Source organism: Periplaneta americana, chromosome 15 (assembly GCF_040183065.1).
Source record: "Periplaneta americana isolate PAMFEO1 chromosome 15, P.americana_PAMFEO1_priV1, whole genome shotgun sequence".
Classification (NCBI taxonomy): domain Eukaryota; kingdom Metazoa; phylum Arthropoda; class Insecta; order Blattodea; family Blattidae; genus Periplaneta; species Periplaneta americana.
The window spans coordinates 169,231,892-169,251,298 of record NC_091131.1 but is presented as its reverse complement, the minus strand read 5'-3'; the positions used below and the strand labels follow the sequence as shown (position 1 = coordinate 169,251,298).

At 34.9% G+C, this 19,407-nt stretch overlaps 1 protein-coding gene and 1 long non-coding RNA gene across 12 annotated transcripts in view; one reads left to right on the top strand and one right to left on the bottom strand.

The window, feature by feature from the left end:
* Positions 1–4,033: 4,033 nt before the first annotated feature.
* LOC138715528 (uncharacterized) overlaps positions 4,034–19,407 on the bottom strand; it is a 141,403-nt gene continuing 126,029 nt past the window's right edge. Inside the window, exon 3 of the long non-coding RNA XR_011336376.1 lies at positions 4,034–4,802. This is a non-coding gene — a long non-coding RNA (uncharacterized lncRNA). The remainder of the gene's footprint in view (positions 4,803–19,407) is intronic.
* Positions 4,735–19,407, top strand: part of LOC138715526 (CD2 antigen cytoplasmic tail-binding protein 2 homolog) — an 84,541-nt gene continuing 69,868 nt past the window's right edge. For 8 of the 11 annotated variants that reach the window (XR_011336373.1, XR_011336374.1, XR_011336375.1 and 5 more), the window contains exons 1-4: positions 4,736–4,833; positions 5,212–5,330; positions 5,787–5,918; positions 17,151–17,246. The gene's annotated coding sequence lies outside the window, so the exon portion shown is untranslated. Of the gene's footprint in view, positions 4,834–5,211; positions 5,331–5,786; positions 5,919–6,664; positions 10,033–11,564; positions 14,152–17,150; positions 17,247–19,407 lie in introns of those variants that run through there. The other 3 variants (XR_011336372.1, XM_069848562.1, XM_069848563.1) reach the window with 3 other exon arrangements.

Below are 19,407 nucleotides of genomic sequence, written 5' to 3'. Positions count from 1 at the left end.
TGGTGTGTTGTCCAAAATTGAAACCAGTCTGCGCATGTTTACGCCTCCATGCTACTGGTAGAAATAGAGCGGTAAACACGATTGTCATACTTGTCCTTTGTTTTGTCTCGGGTGTTTTTAGTGAATAGTGTGAAAGTAATGGCAATATAATTTTGAAAGATGATATATTATCGCCGCGGACTCATGCTTAACATGCCTGCATTATACAATAACGTGCGGTGTGGTTTAAAAAAAAAATTTTGCCGACCGATTGTTGCTCTGTAGGTTTCACTCTAAGCGTCACGTTGTCACGTCTACTTTCTCGATAAGAATAAGCACTAGTTTGTTATATTGTTAAATGGCTATTATTATTATTATTATTATTATTATTATTATTATTATTATTATTATTATTATTATTATTATTATTATTTCATATACGAGTACGTTGGCTTTCTTAACTCTTAATAATAACTCTTTAATAATAATTTTTAATCACATACCTTAATGTTCGTCCTCAGCACAAGACATTGCAACCTCGGGTTTAGTCTACGTGGATTAGACAAGTAAGTGTCATTTAATAATAATTGAAGCAGCTTATTGGTTGCATTATTGAAATTGAGGCTAGTGATTGGAGCGGCGACACAAGAAATTGAAAACAATAATACAATTAAATTTCAAAGACCTGCCGAACGCATGAGGCCGCTCAAAGACCTGCCGAATGTTAACCATGAGAGCGCGGCGATAATACCATCCCTGTTTAATTTTCCAAGCTATTTGCAAAAGGTACGATATAATATTATCTCTTTTGTTACAATATCAATATCATTAAAAATCAATCAGTAGTTTACGACAATAAAGAATACTTAATTGTTAGTAAAAGTATATCAGACTGTAGAGAAATCCCACTGAGTGAATTATTTAGACTTACACATCAGATGTTAAAACATTAGTGGAAAGATAACTTTTTGTTTTTATTATGTAAACGAATTTATCTGCAAGATAATAAACTTTCATTCAAGATCCATATATGGATAAATAAATATACAGATAATAAATAAATAAATAAATAGCTATAATAGCTAAGCCTCCTTTGTGAATTTATGATTCAGAGTTCACCTATAAATAACTCTTTTACATTTTGCCGGATATATTTTATTAACAAAAGCAAGGAATGGCATCTTATTGATATTGCATATGTGCATAAAAATTATGTACCATCACTCCGCAAGCAATGATAATATATCTATTTTATTTATTTAAAATAAAAATACAATATGTAAAAAATCCACACATAAAAAGTATGTGTTTTTTTTATCTTGCATAAAGTGATTGTTTAGTTTTTAGGTCTTCACCTTCACGTTACCTATTGTTTGCAATGTATTAGGTACCGATACTTTTTGTAATTGATAGCATTCCCTTTATTAATTGAAGAATGAATTCAATGTAATTTGGCTACCTTCGCATATTATATTATGCCAGATTACCTATGTCCTGTGGTGTAAAAGTACCGGTAATATAATTCATTTTTGATTCTCTAAAACTTAACAACAAGTCTATACTGATTATCGCATATTTATTTCACTTAAGAATTTGATTATAACAAGAACTTGTGTAATCAAGGTGCATATATTTATGTCTTGTGATCTAAGAGTTAATATGTTAATATAATTTTAGATTCTCTGAAACCTAACAATTCGCTGATTATCGTAAAATTATACAATCTATAATGTGTATTGTGTAGGCCTAATTATGGATGTATCAGTATGTTTTCTATAAATTGCTGCATACGTATTTTCTTTTCTTTAATGTTCTAACACATATCAATGAAACTTTGAATATGTTTATTTCGTCCTAATTTTACGTTAAACGTCGAAAATGGCCATAATATGTCAATTTTAGATCATCACAGCGTTAAATTGCGTGATTTACGCACTGCTATTATTTGTCTGCTCTCCAACAATATGGCGGCAAGCGCAGCGTTCAATTTGCCCCGGTTTCCTCGTTTCGCGCAGCCGAGACTGTAGGGGCTTGGTTTTGCCAATATGACAGTTTTAAACACATATTATTAATATCCATTATTTCAGAATATATCAGTTTTATAACATTCGGAGTATTATTACTATTACTATATAGCCAATTTGAATTTTCATTCGAGGACAAAGTAGTCATATTAGTCTACTGTGTATGACCTATTAACCTCATTTGTTCAGTTGATAATTGTTGGATGTTGGCATTCCTATTCTGTTTAAATCTTGAATAAATTATGGAATGGACGAACATGGCTGCTTAAGGAAGAAATTTGAACAGATCCAGTTAATTTAGAAGTTACTGGTGCTTTCCTGGGATAAACTCCAGAACATGGATTGCACCCTTTCCCTCTTACTTCAAAATTCAAACCTTGTGCACACAAAATAAATTATTGGCACTGAAAAGTGCCTTTTCGTAAATATAATGATGCGCATTCTACAAACGCAGACAAATCTGCTCTTTTTAGTATTATAAGACAATTTGGTAGGTGCAATCCGTGTTCTAAAATTTTCGGCTAAACTCCAGAACATGGATTGCACCCTTCCCCTCTACCCTCACCGCACCTACCGTGCAACTAGCTACTTTCCTTGCCAAAGACGTTGTAGTTATATATCTAGACACACAATTGGCGTTGGTGTCGTGTACAAATTTGAAACCTCTCGCGCAGGTTCGCGCGACGCCATGTTTGGGGAGCACGAATGATTGTTTCTATAAAGCATTCGGAGTTTAGAAAATACAATTGAGTATATAGGCGTTTTCTTAGTGGATTTCCTCCTTCACTGTAATATAGCTAAACTTATTTTCGTATTTTCTAACGTATAATATAAAATAACAGAAGTAAATCTAAATATTGTAACTAAGCATTGTTTTAAATACAAACGCCTTATATTGCTCATAAATAGACATTAGTTTATTTCTATTTCCTATGACCGAATACATGGAATATTTTTACTTATGTTATTTTATATACGTTAGAAAATACGTAAATAATTTATTTAAATTATGTTACAAAGAGAGGGATGTCCGCTAAAAATGTCTATAATTATATCCAATGGTATTTTCCAGACACCTAACGCACTGTAATAATAATCCTCAGTGTTTTGAGAATCAGAGGCGATATGACTCTTCTACTGCAGACATTGATTGCAATTCCCTTATTCTTACATCATTCTCAATGACACAATATTGTCAAAATGTGATTGTGTTCATTGCTGGCTTAGTTGTTAAATAATTAAGAAAAATATGGTGTAATAAACCTAAAGACTCAATTTATGGTACGTAGCCTACCAGCAGTAAGCAAAATCTCTTTTATTTTTTTAACGAAAGAATAATGGGAGTCTTGTCATCCCATCATCTGAGATTATAGAAATATGCCCCTTAAGTGAAAGAGCGATTATACAGATGTTGACAGTTCAATGGCATATTACCACCCACTCTTACATCGTGTGAAAACAATGTGCTCCAGAAGTAGAACACTTGTACAATATTTCCACACTTATAGGAACATATTTTAGAAAATGGATCCCAGATTCCTCCCGAGAATCATATTTTTAACTTATTAAACTGACCATAAAAGTACATCAAGATCTACTGACGTAGCTCAGTGGGCTAAGGACTGTCGGTCTGGAGTCGCGCTCGGTCACGGGTTCGATACCCGCTGATTTCCTGGTTGGGTTTTTTCTTATATCCCCAACCGTAAGGTGAATATCAGGTAATCTGTGGCGAATCCTTGGCGTCGTCTCGCCAAATATCATCTCGCTATCATCAATTCCATCGATGCTAAATAATCTAGTAGTTGGTACAGCATCATTAAATAACCAAATAAAAGAGAGTACTACATAAAGAGCAGATGTTAGCACACAGCTTAAGGTTACCAGTACAACACGACTTTACATAAAAATGTTGTAAGACAATATTTAACGGAGTCAATAATAATAATAATAATAATAATAATAATAATAATAATAATAATAATAATAATAATAATAATAATAATAATAATAATAATAAATCAATAGGCAAGATGTTCTGTACACTAGGCATGAGTTCTATTACCGTATATGACTAATTGACTAATTCATGCATGTGACGTTTATTTCATACTACAGCTGTGATAATGAGGTATTGCACGGTAGACCTACTTAAATTTCAAACTAAAACATTAGGTACATGTTTCTATTTTACAGGTGTAGGTCTATATTATGTGAAATGGAAGCGAAATTGTTCATTTATCGTCCACATCAAAGTAACGTCTTATACAGGCAGTGTTTTGTTAATAATAGTTAATACTAATAATTTTCTTTTCATCTGAACTATTACTACAATATGCATTTGTATTTCTGTTGTCAAATAACTATACAACATCTTTAGTTACGGTATCAAATTGTTACAGTTTTCTTTCGTTTCATGTCAAACTATCGGTAACTAAGCTTGATTATGTCTTTAACGTGGTCGCTTTAAATGTTAATAAGATTTTTTTTTTTTTCATTTATCCATTCAGATTGATTTATAAGAGAAACCAAACATACATATTAAACATTCAGCATTGTATAGTGCAGCCGTCTGCTGACTGCTAGCCGGTGCTTCTCCCAAAGCATGGCGGCGGACGCAAGCTTCAATTTGTCCCTACTCTAAACTTCTGCGCAGCCTCGGCTGTAGGGGCTCGTTCCTTGCAGACTCCTCCCTCTCTCGCGTTCTCACGCTTCATCTCGCTCCGTCCGAGACACGCGCCACCTCGAAACTCGAAACATCATGGCGGCCACTGGCGATCTCCGCAAACATCGCACCCCTTCCTGCAACAAGAAATAATTCGCAACGTTAAAGGTAAGAAAGAAATACGTTTGAGATTACAAGACTTCACGTCATCTACACGGTACAACTTTTTTTTCAACTTCACACGTTCAAGCCATGGTGGAAGAATATTCTTCCACCACGCGTTCAAGCAATGCCTGCAAAATTGGTATTTTAATACTAATATGGCGTATCTTGTAGGTAGAAAATCTTAATGTATCTTAATTCAACATGCGCTTTAAACTTGATTCTTTCAATATTCTTCCCAGACTGCGTGCGTACGAGCATGAAAAACTGAACCACGTAGATGCAGCTTAACTGCACCGTAATGTTTTTTTTTTTTAAATTTAAACTGAATTCTTCCATCATATCTTAAACGTTTATTAAACTGAGAACTGTAATTTTTTTAAGGGATAAACTTCAGAACGCGATTACCTTCCTTCTACCACTACCACATGATGAATTGACTTCTGTGTTGAATTACAAGAGTGTATTAGGGCCTAACTGCAAGTACGCCAAAAGCTTTAAAGGTAAGCTAACAGAGTTAATATGCACTTTGGGTATGAACGAACATCTTATTTTTGCATATAGCTAAGTTAAGTTGGTCAGATATCTTAAAATTCATGGGACAGAATCTGATATGACTAAATATGTTGTTCCCGGTTTAATTCTTTACAGTTGCGTTACCAAAGGATGGCGACGTACCCTAGCTTGGGAACGCAATAGTAAAGAAGTGTCGTTCCCGAAAAGACATATTTTAGAAAATTTGACTTTACAGTTAACAGTAGTACCTTTACTCGAATAATTTTGATAAAATAAAAAGAGTTAAGTTGCCGGAGATATTTATTATTTTTATAGACTCGTGGATAGAATTCTTCCAGGAATATTTCACAAACGTCGATTATACTGCAATCCTTCAATTGTTCTATGAAATGTAGTGTTATTAATGCATTATATGATACTAGCGTACTGCTGGTTTGTTTCAGTTGATAGAAAGACAAATGACGGAGTTTTACACTGTGAATATGCTGCAGTGTACTGACAGAAATCGGATAGTAATGAGAAGACCTGGTTATTCCTGTTTCCTATGCCGAGTAATGCAGCACACAGCTTAAAAGGTAAACAATGGCGTTGGCATAAGCTCAATGCAAAGATATCCTTATATATCTTCAGTAAATAGTCAGGGTTGATAAACTGTAGTGATTTTTAAATTTAAGTGAGAATTTTTTGTCGAAATCAGATTTGTTTATTAAAATGGGTTTTTGCCTTCTTTTGTAATTCCTTTAAACTTAATTTGCGCATTAGTTCCTACATAATTGTGTATTTTTAATGTGTTATTTTAAGTAATTAACAACTTCGCTTCAAAAATAATTTACTATGTTTACACATAAGCCTCATTATTAATACATGAAGAGTTACAGCACTAATAACCTGTACTTAATGATAATAATAATTAGCTTAGACTTAGGCAAGATATTATGCTCAGTTTGTTATTCATTAGAAAAGAATTCAACTATTTAGAGAGATTAATATTTACAAATAGATTTATCAGAAGAGCTTAGCATTGTGTGTTTTCAAAGTAAATACGTAGCCCATTTGGCATTGTGCAACTTTTACTTTGAATATTGTTATGAGCTACAGCAATTCATTTCAATCCTCAGCATCATACTATGCTTTAATTAGGTGGTGATTCACCACTGTGCGCCGGTGGCGATATGAAGTTCAAGGAATAATATAATATTCGTTTTATTTGGTTATTTAACGACGCCGTATCAAATACTAGGTTATTTATTGTAGATGGAATTGGTGATAGCGAGGTGGTATTTGGCGAAATGAGCTCGAGGATTCCCCACAGATTACCTGACATTCGTCTTTTGGTTGGGGAAAATCTCGGACAAAACCAACCAACTAATCAGCCCAAGCTGGAATGGAACAGAGAATAGAAGAGAACAATGGAAAACTAAAAAAATACCGAAAGTCTTCGTAAATGTTTAAAAGTAAATACGAAACAGGTTATACAGGTATATGCAGTACTACAACTTATTTTATCACTAATGAATGAATATAAGTTCTTGTTTGCTATAATTTTATGATAATCTGTAGCCTAAGCTTCTTCCGACCAGGTCGACCTGGTTGGCAAGTTGGTATAGCGCTGGCCTTCTATGCCCAAGGTTGCGGGTTCGATCCCGGGCCAGGTCGATGGCATTTAAGTGTGCTTAAATGTGACAGGCTCATGTCAGTAGATTTACTGGCATGTAAAAGAACTCCTGCGGGACAAAATTCCGGCACATCCGGCGACGCTGATATAACCACTGCAGTTGCGAGCGTCATTAAATAAAACAACATTTTTTTCTTCCGACCATGAAACTGAACAGAGGGTGATCAGTGAGGGGTGGGGAGGGGATGGATAAGGCGTGGTTTCCCTGCTTGCATTCCTGTCCCTCACTTAATATCAAATTTCGATAATCCGAACAGGTCCCTGTTCCAATTGGTTCGAATTAGTGAGGTTCTACTGTATAGCAGTAGCGGCTATTCAAATGAAGAAGGTGAAAAACATTTCACTTGTAATTTGCGAGCCTTTTGATTTATATTTCATGTATTAAATTATTCAATTTAAAAACTATAGCGCTATAAATCAATAAATGTCAAGTACAGCATCGCCAGGCTGTTTTAATATTCCCGCTGTTCACGTCTCAGTTCCTTGAGCTGCAGCGACGAGGCAATGATTCTCAGATTTAAAATATTATTTTGTTCTTCTATGTTAGGGTGGTTGCTATGACAACGACGCACTTCCACATTCTTCAAGAAACGGGTGTTGCTGTGACGAACACGTATTTGGTCTTCAGCCCAGCCGATGCGCTTTCTATAATGGGCGACACGGAAATTTACGACTATTTGTCTGTCCAGTAACATGGCCCGTCCTAAAGAAATTTCTTTCCTAAAAATTCTGCTTCGTCAATTCTTCTTCCCATATAGGTCCTATTATGTTTTATGTTTTTAATTTTTGTGCTGATATCTTCATTCCTTTCATTTTTTATTCTTCTGGCCACAATTTTACTGTTCCTCATAGGAAAATTCTATTAAAGATTAATACTATGAAAGCAATGGAAAGAAAGTTTGATATTCCGAACACAGCCTTTTTAGTGGAAGTTTGAATGAATTTTTGCCTTTCCTCAGTCTGTTTTTCGTCGTGTTTTGTGTCGGTAGGCATATGTCGAGCTATTCAGTTGTGATAGGCCTAATTTTTAAAATATAATTTATTTTACTTATCACTTTATTAGGTGAAGATATTAAGTGCATTTCAGTTTTTAATTAATTTCTAATAAGTGTGTTAGGACCTACCCTATAAGTTTTTGTATTGTTATGTTGCAATGTGAAAATGAATCCGTTCAATAACATAGTGTGTACCTTAATTCAAACCTCATTTAATCGCTGGTGTGAGCAGTATAAGAGATATCTATTGTTTTTAGACAGAACTAACCAATTTTAGACATAAACTGTAAAAAGTTAAACTCACAAGCTGGTAAATCATACGAACTTAATTTTAAAACTTCATGGTACCGCAAGCATCACTGAGTGGTTGTGTGGGAGCCACTACATTGAAATACTATATTATTAGTCATGCCTACTACTTGGAGTTAAAAAAACATGTGTGGAATGAAACTGGATTCAGTGATTTTCTAAAATAATGTTAGTCTTGCTCTACAAAAACATGAAAATTCGCAGAACATTTTTTTAAAGTGCGTGCTGCAGTTAAAAAATTTACAGAAAAATATGAACACTATTGGGAATAACCTGAAAAAAATGCTAGGCTATTGTTAATGCAATATATTGAAAATGTTTGTTTAAACAGACATGTTATGCGGTCAGTCATCGACACTGCTTTGTATTTAAGCAAGCAGGAATTATCATTTCGGGGCCATGACGAAAGCATTTCTTCACTTAATGTGGAAATTTCAGATAGCCTACTGCACTATGTTAGAATTTTGAATGTAGCAAAAAGTAGAAGTGAATTCTCAGGGAGAAAGTACAGACTGCTGCTTCAGTTGAAAAAATGATGTAGAACATGATCGTAATTACACAATATTGTTCTTTGAGATCATTGACAACATCATCATGCAGAACGATAAAAGATTTGGGGATTTAGAAAAACTTCGTTTCGTCAGCCTTGCTGATACTTCCAAATTTGACAATTACCTATAGTATAAATTTCCCACATGATCTGCTTTTTTCACTATAAGCTAGCTATTTCAACATATTAAAAAAGACCCAGGTTCCAAAAACTGAACTTGAGTTTTATACCGGAACAGTGAATATAGGAATAAACCAATTAAGAAAGTGCTAGACTTCTTCGTGACACAAAGATGTATTTGGAGAAGTGTATAAGTTATATTCCCTCATTTTAATACTACCGTCTTACTAGCGTACCAGTCGAGAGGAGCTTCTCATGTTTAAAACAAATAAAAACAAAACAAAGAAACTCAATGTCACAGTAGAGACTGTCAGCGTTAGGGAATATTTCGCTCCAAAAAGATATGTTGGACAAGATGATGGAATCACAGGCCCTCCATGAGAACGTTATTGGCAGGTTCGCAGCCCTGAAGGAATGGAGAATCAACTTAGTGTACAAGATAGGTAAGCAATAAGCATATGAAGAGTCCACTGCAAGAATGATGGATGTCACTTTCTTTTCGAAAATGAAACAAGACTGTCAATGTATAGCTTAAGACATATAGACTGTACATAGAGAGTTATATGACATTAACACTGATAGTTATTGTCCAGTAATGATCAGAAAAATCACAGTTAAGCTTTGAGCGCTAAGCATTTCAAACTTTCAATTGCTTCTCCTGAAAAATTATTCCAAAAGACATCCATCATTCTTGCAGTGGACTCTTCATATCTTAATTTACATGTACCGGTAAGTGCATTGATAACTGACAGAAATAAATGCAATGAAATCGCTTTCACGATTGAATATCATGGGAATTTATGGGAGGGAATTACTTTAGTTACTCGTACATAGAGTTCCGAGTATCAATGCAACTAGCCTACATGGGCTTTGAAAACCTTGCAACAATTTTGTGCTTCACCTACTTTTTCAGGTATGAGCCGCTACTGCTGTATACACCCCATAATAATAATTAGGCTTTGTAATTCAGCTACCTATAAACTGGAATGTGGTTGTCTGATACAAAGTACAGTATATGTGACGTCACAGCGCAGGTACAGGTACGTTGGTATACAAAATAGTAATGCATCCTCTCCTCTCTTCCTCTAGAACAGCGGTGACCAAAGTGGGTGTCGTGATTACATCGTGTAACATAGACATTCAAACGGGTACGAGGAGTTTACTGTACATTGCTGTGTGTTTCATTCACGTACTGAAGGCAAGCAGTGGCAGTATCATGTCGCTCTACAAACTCTGTCTCTACAAGCAATAAGAGGTGGTATCGTAAAGAATGAAGAAACATTTTTCTTGTTCTTTCGGACAAAATGTAATAGCCTATTATGTTTACTTTGCTCAATGGTTCAATTAGGAGTATGTATATAGAAATATTAATTGCCACGCTGAATAATGTATTATTATTTTTAATATCATTATTATTATTATTATTATTATTATTATTACTGAGCACTAAGTATGTGTTTCTATAATTCTTCTGTATGTGCATGAATATTGATATTTTTAGATCTTCTCCCTAGAAGGGTAAAATTATTAGGTTTTATCTCAATTTTAATCTTCTTAATCTTTAGATGAGGGTAACTGTTACAACTCTAAAAATTTCCTACTAGGACATAAATGCACATATAACAGTTTTAAAGTTATGCTATTTATTTATTTTTTTTTCAATTGGAAAGTGTTATATTTTACGTTGTAACAGTTTTCCATTCTCAACTGTTGCTAAAAGCAATGTTCCATTTTGACTTGTAACACTTTCGCACTGAAAATATCCATGCTTCGATTTTAGATTTTGCACACCTTGCAGTACTTAAAATAATGGTAGCATAATGCTGCCTGCATTGTGTTAAACATAATGTTGTTATTAATTTTGTCTTCACCATCGATGTAGTATTGAAATATTAATCATCGTGCATGTTCTTACACATCAGTATTTAATTCACTTTAATGTTTCATATTTTATATCCCTAAGAAAGATCAATGTTGTGTATATACTGCATATAAAATAGTACAGAAATTAAACCTGCAAGAAAGTTATAATAGAAATATAAAGGAAAGAAACATCAAGGGCTACAAAGACTAAAGATATGAAATCAGCAAAACAGGCTCCAAGCAAAGTTTTGTGCTACTCTGATCTTCAGGTAGTAGGCTACTTCTTTCATCTTGTGGTGAGTGTTCATCTTTATATTATAAAAGAAAACTGTCCTGTTACAATCTCACAATATATGAATATGACCACCTCTGTGGTGAGGGTTTTCCCTGAACTGTAAGGCAAATGCCAGGAAATTCGGGCCACAATGTTTCTGAATATCACCGGTCTCATTCATCATCGAAATCTTATCTATAACAAATCAGTAATACATGTACAGTCGCCATCTAGTTCACAACAATAGAACCAGTCTCAACAATAGTACACAGGCCTTTGGATTTCACCCAGAAGATTAACTCGCGATGTGACCAAAGATGTTAAAGCGAGTATAAATAACAGCGGGGGAAAATATATATATATATATATATATATATATATATATGAATGACATCACAAACAGCCAGGGCCATTGTTATTTTTGACATGAGGGCTTGGCCAAAAGAGGTTCAAATCAGATTGACACATGTCTCTATAAATTTCTCACTTCTTTGCCAAACACAGTAACAAACCAGGTAATTTTGTTTTTAGACAATTGTGCTGGACAAAACAAGAACAAATTCATTGCCTCATTACTTTTGTACTGCGTAACTAACCTGAAGGAAGTTCATGCATTTGCATATTTGTTCTCTATCGTTGTGTGAATATGCTGAAAGATTATCTACATGAATCACAAATTTCTGAATACAATGATATTACTTTTATTGTGCATAAAAGTGCATATTTTGTCTTTATTTATAAAAGCATCATATTTTAAAATTTATACAGGGAAACTGCATATCATGTATGTTTATTTGTCTTTCCCTCATTTTTTAAAAGTGTGTAACCTCGTAAACACGACTAATTTATGTTTATGAATTTTAAACATAACGATGACGCCCTCATAGGGAGCCTCTCAAGTTACCAATTGGTATTCCTTTACTGCAGTCTTTAGCAGATTTCGATAGAACAATATTCAGTTTAACATCAGTTCCAGGGAATGTAGGAGATAAAGTGAACGAGAACACAGCAAATATTTTTTCCAAAAACCCTGGCTATTATCAACTTAAAGAAATTCAAGATATTCTCGAAGGAAAACGCCCCAAAAACCAACAAAATTTTCTATAGAACAACTCCCAGCTTTTGTGCAAACCCCTCTTACTTCTTGTGACGTAGAACGAAGTTTTTCGCGCTACAAAGCTATGCTGAGAAACGACAGGCGAAGAATGACAACAGAAAACATATGTCACTGCTTAGTTGTGAACTGTAACAGCATAAATGGAGCATTCAGCAATGAGGCAACCACTTCAAACTCCATAGACTAAACGTAAGTTACATAAACCTTATTATTCTGTTAAAATAATCTCAGACTGATAATGCATATTTTGTAGCCTATTTATCTATTTTTACGTCATAAATGAATACATATTCTTCACGTTTTCAGGGCATGAACTTCCTTTCCCTGGTCATAGCACAGAAATTTTTAATCATAGGTCATACCCAGAATGAGAATGACTGTGCATTCTACTATTGAACGGTGGGGGTAGGAAGAGTTCTTAAAGGAGGACCTATTATACTGCAAACACAATAGATACCAGTACTGAAATTGGTCAAGAGAAAAGGCAATACCCTATGTACAAAGTCAATGAACTAGATACACCAGACATCTTAGAAAATAGAGCTACATTTGACTAACAAATAAACATATGCTTTTTCTGACTACAAGATGCAATTTATTTATTATTATTGTTGTTGTAGTCATCCTGGTTGGTGTAATTTATTTATTTTTATTGTTGTAATAATCCTGATACCAATCAATCTCATTTTGTTTCTAAATCTATATTTGGCATATTTTTCCATTGTATTATCTGAACTTATTACATAGTCATATAAGGAAAAACCTGTTGCAAATAACAAAATATTATGATATACAGTTATATCTGAGAAGTTTTGTCTGGATATTTTAATGCGAAAGTGATGCAACTAAAAAAAAGTCACATAAAAATTACATAAAATGTGTGTATGTGTGTGTGTGTGTGTATCTAATGCTCTGTATTTAACAATGAAGTTCTCATTCTTTTTGCTTCCCAATATTTTGATGGAAGGTCCACAAATGTCCTAAGAGTTTCACAATTAGCCAGGTGCCCCATCTCCATGTCCTCTTCTCTGGTGCACAGTAAGCATTTAGGTGAATTCAGTACTCCAATATGATGGAGGTGTTTACTGAGGCAATCATGACCAGTAATCAATCTAAACATGGTCAAGGCAGATTTTCGAGGTAGATCAGGAATTAGTTTTGGATCTTTGAGTGATTCTTTCCATTTTGAATTTTGATGTTTTTCCTGTTGGCTGTTACTTATTCTTTTTATGACTCGTTTTATTTATTCATATGGGAACTTTAAATTTGTCTTTAAGTTGATTTTAGTTCCTTTCTTTGCTAACTTATCTGCTTTCTCGTTACCGTTCAGTCTACAGTGGGCCGGGATCCATTGGAAGATCATTTGTTTATTTAGCATTTGAATTTGTGTTACCATGCAATGAATTTCTTTTACTTTTTCCATTTTAGGGGATGTAGTTGAGCTGATGGACTGGATTGCAGCTTTGGAGTCAGACAGGATGACTGTTTTTGCACTGGTTTAGCCAAACAAATACATTTTGAAGTGATGTATAAATGGCTTCAACTTCACCATCAAAATTTGTTGTGTACTTGCCAAAATTTTTATAAAGAGAAAAGTATTGATAAGTAGCTCCTGTTCCAGCTCCTTCATTTTGATCCATGAGAGATCCATCAGTGTAAATGTACAACCAGTCTTTTTGTGGATATTTTCTATTAATTGTTTGTAGGGCAATGGATTTTGCTACTTCTGGATTTATATCGTTTTTGTTGAAGACTTCATCAAAATCAAGGCAGCAGTCTACTTTGAAGTTATTTGAAGTGGATTAGATCAAGACCTAGAGGGCGCGTCCCCAGGTGGCGGATCGGGGAATGCCTCTCAGAAATTAGTGGTAGGAGAGAAATAAAATATCTCCCGTGGACCAACAGGTAATTATCTATGCTAGCCTGTCATGGCATAGAGATGCGTCCCACAGGAGGCAGACGTGGGAACGGTTGGTGGATTCAAGTAAGCCCTCCCGGCTAGGTCCGAAGGACCCGCTGACCAAAGACTGTGTTCCTTCCATATAGGGGGTTGAGAAAGGAGAGTACAACCACCAACTCTTAAAAACATGGCGTCCTTCGAGAAAATGGTTAAAATCAGCTCATGAAATGTTGCATCCCAAATTACATAAAATAAATACCGACAAAATTAATATTTTAATATACTTTTATAACAATAATGAATGTATATACCAATTTTCATTGCTGTGAGATGATTATCTGATTTACCATCTACAATGAAAAACTTTAGGAATATGTATTATATATCTTTCACGTGTTAAATATTACAGTACCTGGTTAACTAGTTTTAGAGTTCTGAAGATGGCCCATAACAGGCTGACACTAGTTAATTAGGTACTGTAATATTTAACACGCAAAAGATATATATTACATATTCCGAAGTGATACAGTGTTAAAAGTTGTGTAATCAAAATGGAAAACTTTAAATGTCTGTACTGAAAAATCTCTATTTTTGAGTTGTAACAGTCTCGTTCTGAATCATCAAGTTATTTTCCAAGATGATATCATTAAAAGCACATACGCAGCAGATTAAATCGGTTAAGGCACTTGCCTGCCGATCCGGAGTTGCGCTTGGGTGTGGGTTCGATTCCTGCTTGGGCTGATTACCTGGTTGGGTTCTTTCCGAGATTTTCCCCAATCGTAAGGCAAATGTCAGGTAATCTACACTACTGTCTTAGGCAGGTAATAAAAATTGTAAAAAAAAAAAGAACAAAAATACCATGAAAAATAAAGTATTTATTACCAAAGTATTTAGAAAACACAGAAAAAAGCAATATCACACACAAGAGTCACAGAGTAGGTTCATGGCACTAATATGATGTGTGGCCGCCTTTAGACAACAATATCTCTTGAATTCTCTTAGATATACTTTCTTGCAATTTCTGGAGAACTGAGGCAGGAATATTCCTCCACCTGCCACAATATAGCTGCAGACTTTGGCTGCTTTTTCACCTTCTCTTTGCCTAGATAATCCCAAAGACACTCGATAATATTTAAATCTGGACTATGAGGAGGCCAGTCCAACAGCTGAACATCTCCTCTACCTTGTTTTTGCTGCAAGTAGGTTTTCACTATATTTTCTGTGTGCTTCAGATCATTTTCCTTTTGAAAGACAAAATCTCTTCCAATTAATCGCGAACCTGATGGCATTGCATGATGAATCAATATTTGTTTGTATTTAACAGCTGTCAGCTTACCTTCAATTCTTATTAATCACTCACTCCATTAACTCCATATTTCCACACTACCACCCCCGTGTTTCATAGTTGGTTGCAGACATGCCTCCTTTAATCATTCTTCTTTCCTCCGCCTGACATACTGCCTTCGATGACTTCCAAAGATTTCAAATTTTGATTCGTTGCTCCAAAGGACTTGTTTCCATTATTGGCTCCCTATAGATTGTGTTCTCTTGCAGATGATAATCGCTTTGTCCTATTACCCTTCCGTAAGAGAGGTTTTTTTTGCAGTAACACGTCCATGAAGACCATTTTTGATGAGTGACCGTCATACTGTAGATGCATGTACTTTAGTATTATTGTTTTCAGAAAGTTCTGCTGCCAGTTGTGCACTTGAAGCTGCTCTACTTCTCAGGGCTGTCACTTTCAGATATTGTTCATCCCTTGCAGTCAATTTCTTGGGCCTGCCAGTCCGCATTCGATCATCTATTGTCCCCAACTGTAGCTTTTCTCTCAGAATCTCCTGCACTGCGCAATACTTGCTTGACAATGATACCGCTCACTCAAAAAATAAACTTTGTATGTCATTTCAACTGAAATTTTTACCATAGCTGCATTTTTTTCTTGTTCAACCTGCTAAGAAGAGACTCAGTCTATTACTAACTTCAATGTTCTATTCTTTAAAGAAACACATTCATTTCATTTAGCACACAGTATTGACTGCAACTTGTTCTGTTTATATGCAATTTGTAAACACAGCAGTCAATATACCCGATTGAGGGTTGTGTCATGGGTCTATAAAGGAATGTGGTGTTTCCATGGTTTTACATTAAGCTCGGTTTTGATGACGGAGAGGAATTTTTGTACTTATTTCACCAGTAAGACTTCATTCTAACTTGTTTTAGACTACTTTCATTCTGAATTCTAGGAACTAGAACACAATATAAACATATTGCATCGGGTGCCTAAGACTTTTGCACAGTAGTGTATGTCGAATCCTCGGCCTCATCTCGCCAAATATCATCTATCACCAATTCCATCGACATTAAATAACCTCGTGGTTGATACAGCATTGTTAAATAACCAAGTATATAAATATGCAGCAGATTAACTGATTTTCTTTAGTGTGCCAATTGAAGTTATGTTCAGATATTCTTCCCGATTTTGACAAACTGGTGAAAGCTAACAGGTATCAGCATTCCTCTTCAGAACATGTCCAACACGAATAATAATATTATGCAGCTGTCTCTATTATATTATTATAGTGTTCTGAATTGCATTGTGTTACTTACAAACCATCTTCAAATACGCCACTGGCGTCGACATAGCCAGCGGTGAGTCAAAGTATATCTCACCCCTACTTGCGAGTTTCTCATCCCTGTACTAGACCCTTCAGATTCATCCACTTCATCTGATGAAGAATACATAATTTTAGAAATTTATCGAATAACTGTTTTCAAACATTCTTTTTCTGGCACAGATGGACCTATAAAATTGGCTCACCTCCTTGTTATTTACTTACTGTTATCTTATTTATTTTCTTATAGATATAGTGCTACAGTGCTGGACGATCAATAATATCTATTAAAATATTGTAGACCTAGATGTGAAATACTTTTTTTGGAGTGGCCAATGAGTATTGTAATTACTCTTATTAAATTTATAATATGAAATTCTGTATATTTTCAGAAACCTAACCTTGAACATCATACTTCACGTACCGGGACTTCTCATGAAATACCAGATAATAGTGACCGGATATTGACTTCTGATGAATATAGTCAGGTATGACCAACATTTTACAATATGACTCAATGAAAGTTCTTAAAATATTGGCTAATGTTGTATTAAGTTGTGAAATAAGAATATTAAAATTACCAACGTAATTCCAAATATGAAATAAAAATGTCATTAAAATGATGTTCTTTGCCATTATACAGCAAGGTATGTTAAATATGTGTCCATTGTAAAATTCTTGCAAATCCAGTTTTCTTCCATTGCAGTATTTTCTCTCTCTGCTGTAATCCTTCCCCGAGATGAATGATAAGAAAGATGATGGTTTGTTTTTAGCCTCCCCAAAAATATATATAGACTGCTAAAATTTCTCTCCTTTCAATTCCTCAGGAGGCTTCTCAAAAAAAAAAACACTCTCTCTCCCTCTCCCCCTCCCTCTCCCCTCCCCCTCCCCCTCCCACTCTCCATCCCCCTCTCCCTCTCTCTCCCCCCTCTCCCTCTCTCTCTCTCCCTCTCTCTCTCTCAAGCCTTTCTGGTCTGAGCTGATGGCTGCAGCTCTAGTCAACTACAGACTGACCCAGCCTGCACCCTTGAACTGGCGGCCAAAGGGCCATTGGCGCATGCATGTAGAAACGAGAAAACATATCAGAATTTACCAAATCGAAAATCCTTTCCTGAACACACATGCTCTAAAATTATAAATAAACAGCAATCATACATATAATTACATCCTGCCAGATTACAAAGACAAATCATTCATACATATACCGTTACAATATTAATATTTACAAAGCAGGGGATGCTTGGATTGTTTTTTTTTTCAACAGCAGGTCTGCAGTTCTAAGCTAATCATGTGCAACAGATGGCGAGGGATAAAGAGTTTTGTTTGTCATGTAATTCAACATTTTCGAAATTACATGAAATTCTGTCCTAACCTTGTATGCATTGAAAGTAAATATGTCGGTTGCTACATTAACCATTGTACTGTATCGTTTGCTACCCGTTGCTTGTACTCCCACTCCCCTTTGCGCTGCATATGTCTCGACATTGTGAATTTTCTCTCTTCATTCAATTGCACTTTGGAATATTTTCAATTTAACTTGTCGACTATTGATTGTTTCTCAATTGGAATTGTAGCCTGGTTCGTTACGAATCATTTACACAATTGAGGAGCGTTTTTGCTAAACTTGATAGATGCAAAATTTTGAGAAAATGAGTTATATATCACAATCATATGATGTTTAGCTTCTGTATCACCCATGCAGTCAGATTTTGCACAACTCGGTTCATACCATGCGTAGAGGATGATTAGAAATATCTCCTTCCCACAACATAAACTGTGTATACAATAAAACTCGTTTTCTGACAAAAGTAGTTTCGTGCATCGATCGAGTTTAGCAAAAACGCTTCTCAATTGTGAATGTTCTATCGCTTTGCATTCTCGAGTTACACTGCCAAGGCTACAATGGGACCTGCCAATTCGTGCCTAAACTTCCCCCTTACCGCAGTGAAGATAGATGATGTCACTCACTCCAACTCAATGATATGTTGGATACATTTATCCTTCTCTTGGTCTCCATTTACTTTATTGGAATGTATCGTGTAGTTTAGAAATTATATGCACGACAAAACTGGCCTGAAAATGTATCGACCAAATTTCTATATTACCTAGTGTTGAACAGAACTTACACACGTTAAAAAAAATAAGAATTGCTTTACTATAAATTTTCTGGCTTAAACATATAGGAGATCAGAAAGTAGGCTCTATTAATATCCTCTCAGCCTGTTACTGACCAGAAGAAACACAGGGAACAGATATTCAATTCAATATCATTAATGATACAATGAGTCTACCAGAGCTTAATATTCACAGAGTGAACCGTAAGTACTATCAATAATTTCAGGGAGTTGTTTGAGATATTTCAAACAAAACAGTTTAATACAATTTTGCTCGTTTTTGCTTCCTTTTGGAGATAAAAATGATTTTATATGAAACATTTCATAGCATGTTTTGGGAAAGCCACTGATTTAATTCCCAATATACTCCGTCAATTTAAGAGAGCAATGAATTATGATAATGAATGATTGAAAGAATTTTAGTTTTGTTCTTTAAATGTGCAGAAATTTAATCCGGATAAATGTAAGATTGTTGTTGTTATTGTAGTTGTCTAATGGCAGGTGTTTCACAATAAAGTCATTTGACCTCTTGCAC